At 39.8% G+C, this 8726-nt stretch overlaps 1 long non-coding RNA gene across 1 annotated transcript; it reads left to right on the forward strand.

Annotated features, from left to right (window-relative positions):
- The first annotated feature begins 92 nt into the window (after positions 1-92).
- On the forward strand, positions 93-2866 carry LOC106918711 (uncharacterized). Its single transcript, XR_015765419.1, has 3 exons — positions 93-223; positions 699-794; positions 2217-2866. It is a non-coding gene; the product is annotated as an uncharacterized LOC106918711 (long non-coding RNA).
- Positions 2867-8726: the final 5860 nt, after the last annotated feature.

The raw sequence follows: 8726 nt of genomic DNA on the forward strand, positions 1-8726 counted from the left end.
ATGTGATGTTTCCATTTCATGATAGTCCATGCCGAATATTTTTGTTGCATTCGCGTTAACTCGTATATCTGACCTTGAGTTGAAGACGTTCTATCGTCCCTTTCATAGTCCATACCTCCAGTTCATGTCCTCGTTTCATCACTTTTTTCGTTCCTTGCTTCCGCTTCCTACACGGTGTATTGAAAATAGCATGTCAGTTTGTTTTTAGGGTATTTGGAAGAAGGTAAGCATTGCAAAATCCTGAATTTTGGATTCAATTTAAATATATATTTTTTAAAACATTCAAAAACATGCAAGATTTTTGAATAACAGATGGCTTCTTCTATAATGTTCCTAGTTATGTCATCATGGTTATGCTAGTTTTTTTTTTTTTTCTTAAAAGACAGTCGGTCGGTATTTTTGAGGACATTACTACAAAAACGCCAGCAGAACAAGGGATTTCCCAGTGGGGCAGTGTTGTCATTTGGTAGTACTTGCAGCATGAGGGGTTTTGGGTGTGAATCCCAGTCTGGAATCTTCCATGTTCTCCCCATGCATACGTTGGTTCTGCAGTTACTCCGGCTTTCTTCCGCAGTATAAAAACATGACTGCTAGGTTAATTGGCCACTTTAAATTGTCCTTAGACTGTGTGTGTATGGTTGTTTGTCTTATGATGGACTGACAGCCTGTTTATGCTGTACCCCACGTCTTGCCCCCAGAGTGCTGAAGATAGGCAACAACTCCCATATGACCCTGCGGTGATAGCCAGTACAGTGGATGGATGGATGGGTTGCCAGGGATCACCAACTTTCCAAGTAAGCACTGCGACTTCAGGCACTGCTCTATTTGACTTGAAGCAGCTACCCTTTGTAGGCGATGGCCACTCAGAGTGTTGTTAAAATGTTTTCAAATAGTTAAATTCTCAGTACTGTAAGCATTTCAAACTTGAGTCATTTTTGTGGTGAATTTATTATATTGTGAACTAATGTACTAAAGAGCTGACAAGAGCTCATTTTTATTGAAGTGAAAACTGTGGGGAAAGAAAATGTAATTTCTGGATTTATTTTGTAGTCTCAAACACATATTCTCACACGCTGCATTCCTCCAACTGACTTTCATTACTATTCCCTGCAGCATATAAGTTCACCTGTCCCAGCTCCCCTTCACATGCTCCCACTCTTGTGGATCACAGCATCATCAGCTGAATCTATAATCCACTCAGACTTTTGGTTGATCTCCTGTGTCAGCATGACCATCTCTAGAGCAAACAAGAAGGGACTCAAAGCTCACCCCAGGCTTAATTTCACCTCCACCTTCAACCCACCTGTCACTCCCACCTTACCTCTCACCACTAACTCGCCACAACTGGCTTAGAAAGCATGGCACAAGAAATTCAAAAACCCATGGATTTAGCATCCATTTGAGAAAAAAAAAAAAAAAAACAGTAAAAGGAAGGAGATAAATCTGATGGCAACAAAAACATTATTTACTTTCTTTCACAGTATAAATAACAGGCATAGCATACTAACAGACCAAATTTTGTTAAACTTTTTAAGTCTTGCTCATATCTTAGTGCCCACAGCACATTTAAATATTATAAATAATTTCATAAGAAACACGGTAATGCTGTTACAAATACATTTAAGTATGACCTTAACAAGGGTTAAAGGGACACTTTTTAGTTTTACATCCTTTTAAATTTGCAACAAGACCTGCGCCGCTTAAGTTTGATGCACTGAAATTGGGGCCATAGGCATTGCACCTGCTCAACTCATATTCTGTTTTGTGAGAAAGCTTATTGATAAAATAGCTTAATAAATATTAATCTACAAAAATATTCAGCTTCAAAATCTATGGGAAAAAAAACAACAACCCTTTCCTCCATAGTGAGCAATCTTTTTCACACATTTAAATAAGAAAATGTGTCTATATTTCTAAGAATTAACATTTACTTATTAGTCAAATATAATTACATGCCATCAGATTTTATTGATTTCCTTTAGCAAAAACCAACAAAAGAAAACCCAAACGACATAGGCTTTTCAGAGGTTACTCCTCATAGAAACTGGAACGGCATTAAGTTTGAAATTGTTGACTTTTAAACTTCTAATTTCAGCTAAAACAGACAGAGTACATCTTTCCAGCTTCTCACTGTCACCACTCAAGTTTTCAATAAGCTCACTGTGATTTTACATCTTTCCACTCCAAGTGATTTGTTATCAATATTGATTTCACAGAACCCCTCTTCAAACAACCACCAACCTGAACTGTTCATACAAGGCTGAATGGATCAGTCCAATTATACAATCTGAATGCCAAAGACAGAATCGAGATTCATTGGACCAGGTAATGCTTTTTCAATGTGGTTTGAATAGTGTGTGTGAACTGCAGTCTCAGGCTCCATTTTGCACGACAACACCAGGACTGTAAAATGCAAATGTTTTGTTGCGTTTTGGCCTCTCATTTACACAGAAACGGGGTTTTTGGCTGGACATAAGGCAAAGATTTGACAACAGGATCCAGAGCGAAACTTTTTAGGATGCTAATCTTGTCCATATGAATACAAACCGGAAAAGTTTAGAGACGATGACATCAACGTGTCATCTTGTGCATTAAGGCCCGATTTTCACCTGCACACTGCACATCATCAATGGCGGACCTCCATCTTCTGTCTTCGCTGCGTCACCTCTTCAGATTATTTGCTTTGTCAAAGTAAAACCTGGCCTTTGTGGAACATTTCTGCCTTCAGCGAGAGACTGTATGTGCCAAATGATGCGTTCATCTCTATACGTGGCAATGTTTACGAAAACACACCTGCTGATCAGAAAGTTCTCAAAGCTTCTTCGCCTCCTGCAGGCCTGGAATGCACACTACATGATTTCATCTTCTCCTTCTCATGCCTCAGTTGAGTAGGAGCAATTTCTTTTTTCATTTACACAGCAGGAAACGGTTTTTGGAAACGTTGTGTAACCACGGCCTCTATAGCAGATAAAAGTGGCTCTCATTGTGATCTTCTGCAGCTGTAGCACGTCTGCCTCAGGGTTCAACTAAGTTCAGAGATTTTATGGTACATAAATAGAGCTACTGTTGCCTTTCTATGATATTCCATGACTGATCGAAAATATTCAATCTAGAAATGGTTTTGAGTGAAAATCTAAGCAGATTAATAGTTTTTGAAATGCTCAGACCACATGAACAAATATGCAGTCAGTCTCTTAGATCCTTTTCTGTATTTTGAACTTCATCAAGTTTCCCTCACCACATTCAGATACCGAAATGTGCTAGAAACTGCTGCCCTGTGATTGGCTGATTTTCAGCAAGCGATCTGAAGTACCTCCTGAGAGCAATTTCATAACCTGAACGCTGACGTTCAAAGCAAATGTCCTGCTCAACTTTTCCTTACATATGGCTAATTAAACTGCAGAAAATGCCTCTTCTCATCCAATGGAAATTTATTACAACAACAACAACAAAAACACTGCAGTATTGCACACTTGTCCTTCACTTTCCTTTTGAGCCGGTGTTCATTCCTGAAGCTGTGAGCGGGAGAACACAATGTGTGATTACTGTATAGAGCTGGTGAGGGGAGTGTGTCAAGGCGTGCATGATGCCACACAATGTGCCTGGAGAGATTGATGTTTTTGTCATCCACCTGCTTCAAAGCTGTAAAGAGCCAGCTGATGCAAACAGAGAGAAAAAAAAAACTAGCAAGGCAGGCTCACAAACAAAAGAGGGAGAACCTCACTGCTCCTTCTTTGCACATCTGTTTTGGAGGAATATCTGATGTTTCTGACGCGCACTGGGCTCGAATGAGCACTGAATCTGAGTCTTGCGCCTGGGAGTGGGTAAGTGCTAAATGCCCTTTTTTCTTTTAGAAAATAAGTCTTTTTGTGATTACTGTTTTTTTTTTTTAAGGATTTATCTCTTTATGGTGCATCGCACAGCGGCAGCAGGGGGAATGCGGCTCCCTCACTTTTTTTCTCTCTTTCTCGCCGTGGCTCGCCTTGTTCTTTCTCGCCACTGAGAGCAAAGCTGCAGTCGTGCAGATCGGCCGGCTTTAATGGCATTCCGGTTGTTGGAGGGGAAAAAAAAAAAAGGGCGTCAAATTGAAGCGCGAGAGGCGAGCAGAGGGTTGGTGAGCTCTCTGCCGTCCTCTCTCCTCGCCGTCTGCCTCTTTGTCTGACCCGCCGCTCTGCCTTCCGCCGCCTCGGGTGCCGGGCTCCGTCTGCGGGAGGAGTGATCTATGGTGCTTTGTTTATCACTGGCCATGGTCACTTCTCTGGAACGCAATTGGCTGGAACCACGCCGTGTGGGTCCTGCTCCCGTCGTCTCTGCCTCTCTCTCTCTCTCTTTCTCTCTCTCTTTCTCTCTCCCCCGCTCTCTCTATGAAGGAAGACACAAGCCAAGGGTGCCTTGTCCGACGTGGCTTTAAAAAAAAAAAAATCTCGTTCTTTATTTCTTTTATTCACGCTGTTGTTTTTTTTTTTTTTTTTGCATGTGTCTGAATAATAATAGGACACATTGTTCCCCTGCACTGCCGGTTGATTGACTGCCCTGACAGCAGACGAATTTACGCATGTCCTTCATCTTGTGTTTTGTTCTTTTATTTTGTTGATTTAAAAATCATATTTTAGTTTCTAAGCAAACATATGAGGGCTTAGAGTTTTTATACCCATGCTACTTTAAAGACGTATTCTTTTACCAGGAAGAATTTTTATTTAATTATCAGTTTGTCATTTTTGTGACTTTTTCCCTGCTTATAAAGCCCATTTTAGTCCTATAGTTGGACATAAGTGCTTTTCTGCATTTATGAGGAGTCTTCATTTAGGCACAAATTGGCCAAAGCTTTCCAACTTGTCCTTGTTTGGACAAATTGTGTGTTTCTGTGTGTTGGTGAGTCTCTCTATGAAGTCTTGGCCCTACAGGATTACAGGCCTCACATATAGGGTGGCCTGCCTGCTGGATGACACGAGTTGATGGGATTACAGGATGGGGTGGTGTCTGTCCTGTCTGGCTCTATTAGTGTGGGTAGCTTCATTCTTCAGTTTACAAACAGCTTTATTTTAAGGCGGCTGCCTTAAAATTGTGTTTGCACTACGACATAGTACGTGACTCGGGGCATTTTCTGAAATAGAGCAAAAAAAAAAGCAGCTTTATTTTTTATTTGAGGAAATCTTTTAGGGCTCATGCCAGCTTCTGTCAGACATTACGTCCCAAATACCTGAATCTCTAAAGTATGTGTTCAGAATTTATGGTTGCGTATAATTTGTTGATGTTTCTTATCATTTATTTTATAGTGTGTTTAGTATTATTTGTGTTTTATGTTTAGTACCATTTGATTTCTCATGTTGGGCTTCATTCTTCTTATCTTAATCTTACATTTGATTTGTTTATGATTTTTTTAATCTACTTACGTTTATGCCTCTTGGTTAATTTGACATTTATGCTCTGTGTTATATTTCCTTAATGTTACATTTGTTTATTTAATTAACTCTTAATTAAGGTTACATTTAATTCTTATATTACTTTTGTTTACATTACGTTTAATTTATATGTGTTCTTTACAGTTGACTCTTGCATTTCATTTTATTCTTTGATTTGAATGTTGTCTGTGATTTAGTATTAGATTTGTTTTCTTTGTTGGGTGTGAACTTTGACCTGTTGCTTGTTCATAAGTTGAGAGCCCTTAAATCCAAATGAAATAACCAGATTCCTGACGATTTATGTTTTTTTCATAGAATAATAACTCCAACGGTACCTCAGGAGAGACCATTTATGGCCCCAAATTTGAGAGGCAGGATAATTTGTGTATTATTTTGACTCTGCTGCCTTGTCAGGAGGAGCGGAGCCTCAAGCTTCCTGCAGGAAGATCAATACATGTAGTGAGTGCGTGTACGTTTGTCTCTTCTGTTTCTTCTAACCTCCTCCTTGCATCCAGCGCTTTATTTTAATCACCTCAGGAGCCGTCCATGCAACGCCTCAGTGTGCTCTTAGTTAAATCAGTGATGGCCAAATCTATTGATACCATGCAGGCAGTTTTCATGATCTAAGCCGGGAGGAAAACAAACGCAGAGATGCGGATGCAGCGCAAGTCTACTTGAGCTGATTAGTGTGTGAAGTGTGCTTGTTAGGCATACTGTGAAGTGTGCTCGTTATATATCCAGCCCTCACGCTTGATTACCGCCCGCACTTGACAAACCGACGGCTGCGTGCCGAGACACTGCTGGGATGAGATGTGTCCGGCGACTAATGGAAATATTAGTGGCTTCTGTTTTGAAAACATGATATTCAAAGGGAAATTAGCTGAAATTTAACTAAGCACACAAGCAGTTTTAAATACCACACTTAATACCTTCCAGTAATCTTTACGTGTGTTTTTTTATTTTTTATTTATTTTTTTATCTGCTTCATTTATCTCCATCTATTTTTCTTCACCCTTTTCCCACATTCTTGCATTTGGCAGTTAAAGTAGTGCCAGCTGAATATGTTTTTCCATATGCTGTATTATTGGACATGCTTCTTTGTCTTGCATTCGCCTCAACAGAAATCCCTCAGTAATTGTGTGATTGCATCTAACGCCGGATTGAAAATGCAATGTGAAAAATTTGGGGGAGGGTGAAAAAGCCCGCTGTGATTCTCCATCTGGTCTACGCAGCATTGGAATGGACCATCCTCCTTTTGCCTTTACCATGCCAGCGCTCGGAATAAAGCTTCACTTCAGAGGATCAATTCTTGTATTATTGAAGTCGGTCTCGGCAGCGCAGGCTAATATATTCCACATTGATCCCCACCAAACCTTCTACCCAAAAACCTTTATTACCATCCCTTCCAGGGAGGCTCGTGTTTAAAAAGTCGTGTTGGGCAGAGCGAGAGAGAGAGAGAAAAGATTTTACAAAGTGACTGTAGGACAAATAAGCCCATAAACTTAAGTATTCACATTTCAGTGGGAAGGAAAGAAAAGGGGAGAATAAGGAATTGGAGTAGCCAGCAGGCGGTTTGAATATCATTAGCGGCTTTGCAGGGAAAAATTGAAATCATAAGCACACGGAAAGTAGCTGGTAATTAAAACTGTCTCGCAGAAGCAAGGTTTTTATACCTGCTCGGGAAAAGGGAATGCAAGTGTTTCTTCCAGGGACGTAGATCCTGAAGCTGCACAAATTTCTGCTGTTTGACATGAAGCAGATCATATGAGAGTGTGTTTTTTTTAACCCTTATCATGAGACTGCGTGTTGATTTGTTGCTTTGTTTGTAACTTGAGCTCTTTGGTCTGCAGGTGATGTTTGCCACGAATGCTCAAAATGGGAGTAATGTGTGTATTCATGAAGCCAAAAAAAAAAAAGAACAAACCAACAAAAAAAAAAAACACACAAACAAACACGTTTCTGCTAAACGTGTCTTGATTTATGCGGCTCGTGCACGAGCCACGCACACCTTGGTTTAAAAATCAAACCCTGAAGCCCGTGTGCCGGCCGCTTATTGAAGAAATTTGCGCCGGTGAAGCCAGTAGTTGAGGACATTAATGATCTGGAGCCACTGGGGTCTGGTGCTCTGCGCCCACAGGCTATCTGCTCGATCCCCAATCGATAGCTTTTTATTAAAATTGTTTGTGAGGCAACACAAATCCATATTGTTTTGCCTCGGACTAGGAGGCCATGTGAAATACGTTTGTGCGTATTTATATATTTTTTTCCAGATGAGAGCAGAAAGTGATTGGTTGATATGCATGAAGTAAAAGAAAGGGGGGGACAAAACTGCAGCGGTGGTTTGGCATTATTGGAATATCCATTTCAGCATTGATTTTCATAAGAGATGCATTTGTGATCATCTTATTTTCTCTTCCCTCAACAGCGTTGAATTACATATCATATTATCCCTGGTATTAAGGCAAAATTAATAACACAAGTAATTATAATACTTATGTCTAATGATACGCTGCGAGGGGCCCTATTGATTCAGTCGAGATGCATCGGGGGGAAATGGCTTGGAGCTTTGCCTGACGACAGGCGCTGCCAGCATGGAGCGGGAAAAGAAAGATCTGCAGCAGCATGAGATGCACACGCGTCGTCACTTCAGGCTTTAAATCCAGAAGTCAGGAGAAGACAGAGGAGACTGTATAACTTTCACTCTTATGTTTCTATTTTATTTTATTTCTTTTGTCAAACACACTCATAAAACTTCCATATCATACTTTATTGCTGGTTCTCTCAGAAAGCACAACACATGCCTGGCGTCAGCTGATCACATCCTGGAACATGACGGATTTATGCAAATGACGCCTCTGGGGCAATGACAAGCTGATTTCTTTGCAACAAAATAACCTGTCAGAAGAAATTATAGAATCTTGTATACTTTAAAAATTTTACTTTAACAAAATATCAGTCTAAATATTTATATGGCATTGGTCATTTATACAATGTCATATTGTGGTCAAGAGCCGCAAATGTTAGATTCTAATGCTTACCCCAATGAGGAAATCTTTGCATTTGTTATTTAACACAAATTAAATCAAGAAATTTACAAAAACTAATGATTTATTGACACCTAAAATGTACTTGTATGTATTTGTTTTTGCTGCATTACTTCATTTAATGCTATTTTAATAGAAAAGCAATTGTTTTAAATTTCCATTTTTTAACTTTTTTATTTTTTTCTGTTTAAAGACGTGATTACTCGCTTCTCTTAAGCTGCCATCTTGGACTTTTTATGTTAAATAGCATGTGTTACCTGTAGTACTTAGACCTTCCATG

This window comes from Poecilia mexicana, unplaced genomic scaffold (genome assembly GCF_051168715.1).
Source record: "Poecilia mexicana isolate PSO_F unplaced genomic scaffold, ASM5116871v1 scaffold_15, whole genome shotgun sequence".
Taxonomy (NCBI): domain Eukaryota; kingdom Metazoa; phylum Chordata; class Actinopteri; order Cyprinodontiformes; family Poeciliidae; genus Poecilia; species Poecilia mexicana.